The 11,516-nt window shown below is 38.9% G+C and overlaps 1 long non-coding RNA gene across 1 annotated transcript; it reads left to right on the top strand.

Moving 5' to 3' along the window:
- Positions 1–3,090: 3,090 nt before the first annotated feature.
- Positions 3,091–10,569, top strand: LOC130354385 (uncharacterized). Its single transcript, XR_008888443.1, has 4 exons — positions 3,091–3,248; positions 3,470–3,582; positions 7,573–7,626; positions 10,478–10,569. It is a non-coding gene; the product is annotated as an uncharacterized LOC130354385 (long non-coding RNA).
- The last annotated feature ends 947 nt before the right edge of the window (positions 10,570–11,516 follow it).

Genomic DNA, 11,516 nt, shown 5'->3' with positions numbered 1-11,516 from the left:
GCAGGAAGCCATTTTTAACTAGTTAGAAACAGGGGCATAGCTTGAAAACACAGGGCCCCGTTGCAAAAAATTGTCCTGAGACCCCTTATTCCTGACAACCTGCTCCCCTGACCCCAACTGCACAAAGTCTTGACACAGTCTTCTCTGTAGTCTTTTTTCTTTTTCATATGGTCCAGACCGCTGTGACTTTCCTCTGCAGGGTCTGATGTCCGGACATCATTGGTTCCTCACTTTGTCAGCAGATCCTCGGCCTATATGTTAAGAAAATAATTGACACAAACCTTTTACAACTAGTACCACCTGAAGAAGGGGTCTAACTTGAGTCCCATGGCCCCCAGGACAAAATTTTGCATCCAAACAAGCCTCTCAATAGATAGCCAGGTAGGTAGGTAGCTAGATCGGTAGCCAGGGAGTTAAGTAGCTAAGTAGATTGCTAGCCAGGCAACTTGGTAGATATCTACCCAGATAGGTAAGTAGGCAGTTAGGTTGCCAGGTAATTAGTTAGGTAGATAGATCTGTGTGCCCCAGCGATGCAGAAAATAGTTCAGTGGCAGGCTATGGGGCCCAGTTGCAATTGCGACCCTTGCGACCTCTATAGCTACGCCACTGGTTAGAACAACCTATTATACTACACCTTTCTGGCTGCCCCTAAAAAATCAGCAAATGCTATTGAATTTAATTATTTTATTTATTTTTTTATGTTTTTCAGTAAAAACAAACAAACAAAAGAAACCACACTATAACTTTGAAACACAATATAAATAGGGCCTAATGCTAGTAGAGATTATGTAAAAAGTTTGTGCCATATTACCTGTTATAGTTATTGAAAATAACTTTATTAGCAATAATTTGTCATATACATACATACATACAATATATTGTTCCTTTTATCCTACGACACTTAATCCATAAGACATGTCTTGTCCCTTTAAGTTCCCACCATTTAGAAGCTCTGCCATCACTAAGGAGATCCTAGAAGGAGGTTACATTGGTGTTTTTGGAAATATTATGTGTAACCTCTTGTAAAGGTCATGGGAAGGATTTGTGACAGGTAAATTGTAGAACTGAGCTGTAATTTTCTCAAATTAACATTTCATATACGTTGTGGCCAGGTCTATTAGACAGTGTACTCTGAAGCCTGCTACAATTGTCCTATCCATAGCCAGAGACAACTAGTACGTGTCAGGGTGTAATAGCCTCAGACGTGTAACTGTGATGTCTCCCTGGATGGAGGTGACATCATTGAAGCTCAGTTTTCACTGCAGTGAATGAGCAATGGTACAAATATGTAGATTAAGGACATTCGATAGGTTAACATCAAAGTAACATGCCGCATGAGCTTTATGGATAAATGAGAATGGACATTGCAGATCACAAGCATGGAATTCAAGCTGGTACCCAAAGGGGCACCATCCACTAAATGGGGTGAGGCGAGGTCTTCAACTCAACATTTTCAAAGACTGGGTAAGTATGCACTTCTCCAACTCCAATTTACATAGGGTGCACCATTTCATCATATCATCTATCTGTTTGTCTATCTATCGTCCCAATATAAACAGCAACATCAAGTAGAAAAATCCGCCAGCGATGGGGTGCAAGCATATCTGGCACCTAGGTCCTCCGGTTCCTAATCCAAATAGTCAAAATAGATGCAGCACACCACGATAATGCAACCAATGTAAATTTCACCAGCCTCACGCTGGCTTTATCTTATCTATCTATCTGTCATAGAGGAGGAATTTGCATTACTTTGCCCAGTCTGCTTTAGGGCCCACCCATTGAAGTTGGAGAAATCCAAGGAAACATTACAAAAGTAAGGAGGGAAGGGAAGAAGATAATGGGTGGTTTAGGCTGCTAAGGTCAAGAGTTACACATAGTGTTAGGTTAAAATGCCTAGACAATATGACGAAACAATGGTAATACAAGCTAGATGACAGTTGCCATTGGGCGGACTGGCTCTGAGATTTTATAATGTTATGGTTTTGTTGCCATTTGCCATATATTTAAGTTAGCGTGGTTTGGCATGAATGATGAAGTCCCATAACTTGTCCACAAGCGTCTATAATCTCTCTATGAAGAGGTTCTGTTTCAAGGGTGTACATATAAATAAGGTGGCCCTATAATGATGAACTGTTTTCAGCCTTAGTCATATTTCTCATTCCCTTTTTTGCCAACAAGTCTCTGAAGAGAAGAGTCTCACTTGGTTCTCACCACCCAATAAAAAAAGGGCATACTCCAAAAACTATTAGCAGCCACATGGTCTGCCTCTATGGTATTTATGTCCTGCACTGTCCTGATATCAAGATATCCTCAAAATAACCTCTTTATTTAGAGTTATGTCTCTTATGCTGACTCTCCTCTAATGGCACATGTTGGGGGAAAGAAGGATTGGGCATGTAGGATTTCAATTGCCCAATCCTTTTGCTCTAGGGGAGAAAAGCTGCCTAATGCTTTATAGTAAACATATGAACTTTATAGTAAATGAGCATCGATTTTGTAGATCTTGTAGATTTGCGCCCATTACAGAACTTTTTACATTGCTCAAGCTTTGGGCTGGAAGGGCCTCAAGAATACTTGCATGATTGTTTGCGCGGCCTTTTGCTGAAATAAGCCATCATAAGCAATACGAATTTTATTTGCGGATATCGCATATTCGCGAATTCGCGAATATTTACGAATATAGCCCTATATATTCGTAATTACGAATATTGTTTTTTTTTAAATTTTTTTAAATTTTTTTTTTCACAGTACACATCACAGTGATCACCCCTCTCTGCTTCCAGCTTGTGTGGTGTAAAGAAGGCTCTAATACTACAGTGTGAGACTGGTGTGCAAATTTTCGCATATGCGAATTGTTTTCTTATGCTAATTTTTATATGCAAATTTTCTTATATGTTATATATGCGAAAATAAAACGAGAATATTGCGAATATTCGCGAATATATGACGAATATTCGACCATATATTTGCGAATATTCGCGAATTCGAATATGGCCTATGCCGCTCAACATTAATCACCACCCTCCGCATGCCTATTACACAGGCAGATGTGCCGCTGACAGTTGATGCCTCTTCAACAGATGAAGACCATCCGATCAGTCAACGAGTGAGCATTTACTTGTTCTTTGGCCGATCACTGCCCCTATTACAAAAGGTGATATCGGCCTGTTCTGTAGACAATTACCCATGTCATAGGGCCCTTACCCCCTCTCTTCAATGAAAATACATTACTCTCTGAGCTAAGCCAGGTATGTGTATGGGCTGTTCAGCTTACAGAAATGTTATGTGTATAGGCTGCTTTACTTTGCTAGTGTTGGTAGTGGAATAGAGGAGACAAATATTCAGAGTGATTTCAAGAACTAGAATAACCTCAGACTATTGAAACAATAGAATTTGAGATTCAAGATGCAAAAGAAAGTTTTTAAAGATTCACTCAGCTCTATTTTTTTTCCAACGCCCCCTCCCATAGACTTGCATTGAGGGGACGGGCATGACGTCACACGGGGGCGGAGTCCTGACGTCACAGACTTCCGTTCCCGTAGTCGTGACTCAGACCCTCCAGCGCTTCCGCACAAAAAACAGGTGGGTGCCGCATGCAATACTGCGGGGGTCCCCAGCGGCGGGACCCCCTGGATAAGATGTCTAGAGTGGGAGTACCCCTTTAAATACTATGGCAAACACTAGCAATGTAACTGATGCCAGGGTGCATACATTATCTGTACATTTACCATAACTGACTGCTCTTGACTAAAATATACAGACAAAAAGAGAAGCACAAGCAACCAATCTGATCACATCCACTTTACTAATGCAAGCCAGGAAAATGCTACACTTTATGGCTGCACTGGTTGTTATATATAAGGTTTTTGGCCCTAAATTAAACCTAATATGTCATTAAGGGTTTATTCCCAAATGTTATGAATCCAGATCCACAATGGGTGGGAACACAAGATGCAACAAGGTGGATGTATTGCACCCATCGTCCCCACTGGTGCTCCTTCTTTTCTTATGGGGTTCACCATGTAGCTTTAAATTTAATAGGTAGTACACAGATTTCTTAAAACATAACTTTTATTAATAATACACTAAAATCAAGTGAACATATACAATATTAGACAACAATGATCGTTTTAGGAATGGATACAGCTGGCCATATGTCTATGTTGATAGACCCCCTACCTATTAATGCAGGGAAGCCTTCTAGTATGGATGCATTTATATCATGCTAATACCTGTATGGTCTATGGGGGAGATTTATCAAAACCAGTGCAGAGGAAAAGTTGCCCAGTTGCCCATAGCAACCAATCAGATTTCTTCTTTCATTCTTAACAAGGCCTCTTCAAAATGAAAGAAGCGATCTGATTGGTTGCTATGGGCAACTGGGCAACTTTTCCTCTGCACAGGTTCTGATAAATCTCCCCCTGTGTGACTATATTATCATGACTGTATTTACATGTACTTGACTCACACGGTGATATTTGGAGGTTTTGTCCGACAGCTATCTGCACAGTGTTATCAGTCCTCCTCACCTACCTCCCTCCCATCCTAAGGCATAGGGGGAGATAGGAGGATCCAGGTGCGGGTTGGCTCTCTGTAGGAAGACCTCCCTGCATTAATAGGTAGGGGGTCTATCGACCAGCAGGGCCCGTTTTTTTAGGAAAGCAGAGGTGGGTCTAGACATATGGCCAGCTGTATCCATTCCTAAAACGATCATTGTTGTCTAATATTGTATATGTTCACTTCATTTTATTGTATTATTAATAAAAACTATGTTTTAACTACCTATTATACTATAAATTAGTAACACAGGTCCAACACTGAACAGACACTCACCTAAACTACCATTAAATTTAAGTAACACTAAGCATTACATGTAGGGATGAGCGAACTTACAGTAAATTCGATTCGTCACAAACTTCTCGGCTCGGCAGTTGATGACTTATCCTGCATAAATGAGTTCAGCTTTCAGGTGCTCCTGTGGGCTGGAAAAGGTGGATACAGTCCTAGGAGACTCTTTTCTAGGACTGTATCCACCTTTTCCAGCCCACCGGAGCACCTGAAGGCCGAACTAATTTATGCAGGATAAGTCATCAACTGCCGAGCCGAGAAGTTCGTGATGAATCGAATTCACTGTAAGTTCGCTCATATCTAATTACATGCAGTTACATACTGTAAGCTTAAGGATGGGTACACACATAGGGGGAGATTTATTAAAACTGTGCAGAGGAAGAGTGGTGCAGTTGCCCTGGCAACCGATTGCTTCATTCATTTTTAAAGAGTCCTGTGAAAAATGAAAGCAGGGATCTGATTGGTTGCTATGGGCAACTGCACCACTCTTCCTCTGCACATGTTTTGATAAATCTCCCCCATAGTATTTTGGTCAGTATTTTTAGGAAAAACCAGGAGTGAAACCAATACAAATCTTTCCATTATGTTTTTTCTTTGCAGTTCCACTCTTGGGGTGCCGTCACATTTGTCCAAATGACAGGCCACATTAATGGCTAAATGCATCAATGGGGGAATGCTGCCAGATGGGGGAATGCTGCAAGATGGGGGAATGCTGAAAGATGCGTTCACCTGTCTGGCCTGGCGATTAATTTGTTTTGTCCCATTCAAATGAACAGGATCAGTTCAATGATCAGTTGCCCTCCAGCACTTTTCTATAGCGTCGGAGGGAAACTGTGCCGGATTGCCGAACATATGTGACGGCACCCCAAGAATTCTGACCTAAATATTGTGTATGAGCCCAAAAATATCCAGCCAGATAGTATTGGCACAAACTTACTGAAAATGAATATCCCGCCGGATATCTGTGAACATAGCCTAAGGCTGGGGTCACACATCGTATTTTACTCCCTATTTCATCACTATTTATACCCCAATTGGGAGATCACTTCTAGCCAAACCCACCAGTGATACTACCACAAATTAGAGATGTTCAACTTTTTAGGTGTTTTGAACCCATTCAAAAAATGAGTTCACAAATAAGTATCAGTTGGGAGATTTATTAAAACCTGTGTGAAAGGAAAAGTTGTGCAGTTGTCCAAAGCAACCAATCAGATCGCTTCTTTTATTTTTCAGGGGCATTTTGAAAAATTAAAGAAGTGATCTGATTTGCTGCTGTGGAAAACTACACCACTGTTTCTCTGCACAGGTTTTGAGAAATTTCCCCCAAAATATTCACCGACTATGGGCCAAAATACCATGTGTAAAATTAGTGGTGTTATTATTATTACTATAAGTACTTTTTTAAATAGTTAGAGCTTTACTAATTTTATTATTATAATAATTATTATTACTTCAATTACCTTACAAATACAGTGATCCCCCGACATACGATCATTTCAAGATACGATGGCCTCTCAGAGGCAGCATCAACATACGATGCTTTTGTATGTCGGGGCCATCGCATAAACGGCTATCCGGCAGCGCAGACTGCTTCAGCTGCCACCGGATAGCCGTTTACGGTGCCCCGTGTGCTCCGGTGACGATCACTTACCTGTCCTCGGGGCTCTGGCGCGTCCTCTTCGGGATCCCTGCATCATCGGCGCTCTCCATCGTCGTCATCACGTCGCTGCGCACGCCGTCCCGTCATCCAATAGGAGCGGTGTGCATAGCGACGTGATGGCGGCGATGGAGAGCGAGGATGCCGGGGAAGCAGAGGCCTTGCCGGAGCGTCGGGGACACCCGGGGACGCTGTGACAGCTTTGGAAGGCGACATCCAGGGCAGCGGTGACGAGCGGTGACGGTCCGGAGCGGCGGGGACAGGTGAGTATAACCTCCAATACCAGTGGTCTTCAACCTGCGCACCTCCAGATGTTGCAAAACTACAACTCCCAGCATGCCCGGACAGCCGTTGGCTGTCCGGGCATGCTGGGTGTTGTAGTTTTGCAACATCTGGAGTTCCACAGGTTGTAGACCACTGTCCTATACTTTACATTGCACGGATCCCTCAACATACGATGGTTTCAACAAATGATGGTCCATTTGGAACGGATTACCATCGTATGTGGAGGGACCACTGTAGTACTATTGCTTTTTACTAGAGATGAGTGAACTTACACTAAATTTGATTCGTCACGAACTTCTCGGCTCGGCAGTTGATGACTTTTCCTGCATAAATTAGTTCAGCTTTCAGGTGCTCCCGTGGGCTGGAAAAGGTGGATACAGTCCTAGGAGACTCTTTCCTAGGAATGTATCCACCTTTTCCAGCCCACCGGAGCACCTGAAAGCTGAACTAAGTTATGCAGGAAAAGTTATCAACTGCCGAGCCGAGAAGTTCATGACGAATCGAATTTACTATAAGTTCGCTCATCTCTACTTTTTACATTATATTATTACTAGTAGTGTTACTCTTCTACTTAATAGTTACAGTAGTTGTATTATTACTTTGTTAGCACGGCTGAAATTGTTATTATTATTTTTTCCTTACATATAGAACTATTACTATTTATATTATTAATATTATTGTTAGTAGTGTTTCTCTTCTGCTTAATAGTTATATCAGTGGTGTTATTACATTGTTTTATACTACTAATAATGATAATAATAATTCCTTCTTAATTCATATAGCGCTCACAGATCCTGCAGCGCTGTACACTCAAATAGGTCCCTGTCCTCACTGAGGTACACAATCTAAGATATCAGTATGTTTTGCTGTAATTATGATGATTATTATTTTTATTATTATTATTATGTGTGAACAACAATGTCCTTCTAAGGGTACATTTACATGGCGGATTTCCTGCAGAATTTCCGCAGCGTATCTGCTGCGGGAAATCCACAGCGTATTTGGCTACCATTGACTTCAATGGGTCCGAAGGAAAATATGCAAATCTGTCTCAATTGTGGATTTTCTGCTTACCCCTTGAAGTCAATGGTAGCAAAATCCGCTGCAGATTTCCCGCAGCAAATACGCTGCGGAAATTCTGCAAGAAATCCGCCCATCTGAACATACCCTTAGGCTAAGTTTCCACTTGGTTTTTTTTCTGGCAGTTTTTGGATATCTGCCACTGCAGTTTTTGAGCCAAAGTCAGAAGTGGATCCATAAGGGAGGAGAAGTATAAGTCCTTTCTTTTTATGTCCTTTTCCTTTGACTCAAAAACTGCAGTGGCAGATATCCAAAAACTGCCTAAAACTAAGGATGATGATTTGTTATATTTATTTTTAAACATAACAACTGTCAGTTAATTTATTTAAAGGGGTTGTGCGCTGTCCTGACTTTCGGAGCTCCGCTCACAGCGTCCGGAAGTTCATTACTCGTGACGTCTCACCCGCCCCCTCGTGACGACTCGCCCGCCCCCTCGTGACGTCTCACCCGCCCCCTCAACGAGAGTCTATGGGAAGGGGGCGCGACCGCTGTCACGCCCCCTTCCCATAGACTTTGGTAGAGGGGGCGGGCGTGATGTCACGACGGGGCGGGCGAGACGTCACGAGGGGGTGGGCGAGGGGCCGGGCGTGACGTCATGCCCGGCGGCCGCGAACACGGAAGCCCGCAAACAGCGTTCGGAGTAATGAACTTCCGGACGCTGTGAGCGGATCTCTGAAAATTAGGGCAGCGCACAACCCCTTTAAATATTTTTATTAATTAAATAATAGCTACATTAATAATCATTATGATTCATCAGTAGAAGAAGAATGCATGTTCAGTATAATGGGTAGAATGGATTTTTAGCATATTTAGGGGAATATGAAAGATTATAAGGGTCGGGAATTATAGTGTGGAGCAAGCAGTGGGAAGCCCCCTGTACTTGTAGATGGATATCCCACCTGATTTAGTAAATTATTAGGTAATTTGCAGTATTTTGGGGTGTTGTTCACCCTTTGATATCATGCCTAGTATTACCCTGGTACTGGGGAGGCTGCAGAACCCTCTGTTTGATACCAGATTTGGGCAAGTCTCAGAGTCTCCCTGACATCTTAAATCTTAAATAGCTGTAAGGCATTGTTACTCCCTGGCAGCCAAGTGCCTCGTTACGCCCGATTGAGCTAATTGCTTTGAAATAGGATATATTATGTATAATTATGGCGTTCTTGGAGGAGACGTCCAGCCTCCCCTTTCATCTTTCACAAGTGCATCATAATGTCGCGATCAAATTAATTTGGGCCACTTGAATTTTTGCATTCCACTGGGGCCAGCACCCGGCTGGACAATGACGCCTTGTAACAATGTGACAGACTGTCTCTGGGGGGCAGGAAGCTGAAACACAGCAAGAAGGATCAATCCCACTATTTCTACATCTCTTCAAGAGTTTAGGAGAATTGCAAAAGTGCAAATAATATGACATAAAATATTATCAGACATAATAATAATGATCATAATAAATATCATTATTACTAAGGATAATAACATTGTTGTTATAATTATTCATAATAATGAGAATAGTATTATTATTTTATATGTGTATATATTTTTTTCTTTAATTTTTATTATATTATAATTATTTTAGAACTATAATTATTATTACTAATTATAATATTGTTAGTTATTATCATTTTTATTATTATTATTATTATTTTAGATGTGTATATATTTTTTCTTTAATTTTTATTACATTATTATTATTTTAGAACTATAATTATTATTACTAATTATAATATTATTGTTAGTTATTATCATTTTTTATTATTATTCTTTATGTGTATATATTTTTTTCTTTATTTTTGATTTATTTTTAATTATTATATAATTTTTTTATAACTATAATTATTATTACTATTTATAATATTTTTTGTTATTATAATTTCTTATTATTATTTTATATGTGTATGTATTTTTTTCTTTAATTTTTGTTATATTATATTATTATTATTATTATCATTATTTTAGAACTATAATTATTCTTACTAATTATAATATTGTTAGTTATTATCATTTTATTATTATTTATGTGTATATATTTTTTTCTTGATTTTTTTATTACTTTTTTATAATTATATTATTATTTTATAACTATGATTATTATTACTAATTATAATATTATTGTTAGTTATCAATTATTATTATTATATATGTGTATATATTTTTTCTTTATTTTGTATTACTTATTTATAATGATATTATTATTTTATAACTATATTTATCATTACTAATTATAATATTTTAAGTTATTATCCTTTTTTATTATTATTATTTTATATGTGCATATATTTTTTTCTTTAATTTTTATTAAATGATTATTATTGTTATTATTATTTTATAACTATAATTATTATTACTAATTATAGTATTATTGTAAGTTATTATCCTTTTTATTATTATTATTATTTATCTGTATATATTTTTTTTCTTTATTTGTTATTACTTTTTTTATAATTATATTAATAATAATGATAATAATAATAATTAATACGATTATTGCAATATTACTATTATTTTATATGTGTATTAAATAAATAAATATATTTTTTTTATTATTATTATGATTATTTTTTATTACTTTTTTATGATTACTATTTTTATATTATTATGTTATAGATTTATATACATAAAATAGTGCCTCCTGCTCCACCATGGGATCCTGGGGTCTACCTTGAAGTCATCAGTGAAAGGTTTGATGTATATAGCAAGGATCCAATGTATGTCATCAAAGAGGTGCGCAGCATGTGCAGCTTGGTGCAGGAGTCTGTGAGCTTCTTAATGCATTTACAATGTGTACACATAGAGGGAAGACCCTGAATGTTTGCAGAACATAATCCAATGACCAGGGCAAGGGCAATTTGCAAGAATATTTTCTTAAGACTGTAGTCTTGACAGAACTTCTAGGACTGTAAAGTGCTTTATGTGTATTTAGAGGATTGTTCTTCAACTTGTGGCTCTCCAGCTGTTGCAAAACTACAACTCCCATCATGCCCTGACAGCTGAAGGCTGTCAGGGCATGATGGGAGTTGTAGTTTTTTGCAACAGCTGGAGAGCCAAACACAGGGCTGTCTGCAAAGGGATGCAGCAGTAACTATTGCAAGTGGCAAAGGTCAGGTATAGAGATGAGCGAACTTACAATAAATTCGATTCGTCACAAACTTCTCGGCTCGGCAGTTGATAACTTTTCCTGCGTAAATTAGTTCAACCTTCAGGTGCTCCGGTGGGCGGGAAAAGGTGGATACAGTCCTAGGAAAGAGTCTCCTAGGACTGTATCCACCTTTTCCAGCCCACGGGAGCACCTGAAAGCTGAACTAATTTATGCAGGAAAAGTCATCAACTGCCGAGCCGAGAAGTTCGTGACGAATCGAATTTACTGTAAATTCGCTCATCTCTAGTCAGGTACTATAATATATACAGTCAGGACAAATATTAAGATTTCTAAAATAAGTTTCAATGTCGAATTTGTGAGATAAGAGTTTAAAGGGGGGTGCCAGAAAGTTAAACAGATTTGTAAATTACTTCTATATAAAAAAAAATCTTAATCCTTCCAGTACTTATTAGCTGCTGAATACTACAGCGGAAATTCTTTTCTTTTTGAAACACAGAGCTCTCTGCTGACATCACGAGCACAGTGCTCTCTGCTGACATCTCTGTC

The sequence above is a fragment of the Hyla sarda genome, chromosome 1 (assembly GCF_029499605.1).
Source record: "Hyla sarda isolate aHylSar1 chromosome 1, aHylSar1.hap1, whole genome shotgun sequence".
NCBI classification, from domain to species: domain Eukaryota; kingdom Metazoa; phylum Chordata; class Amphibia; order Anura; family Hylidae; genus Hyla; species Hyla sarda.
Note: the sequence above shows the minus strand (reverse complement) of the source record. Positions and strands in the feature narration are given on the sequence as shown.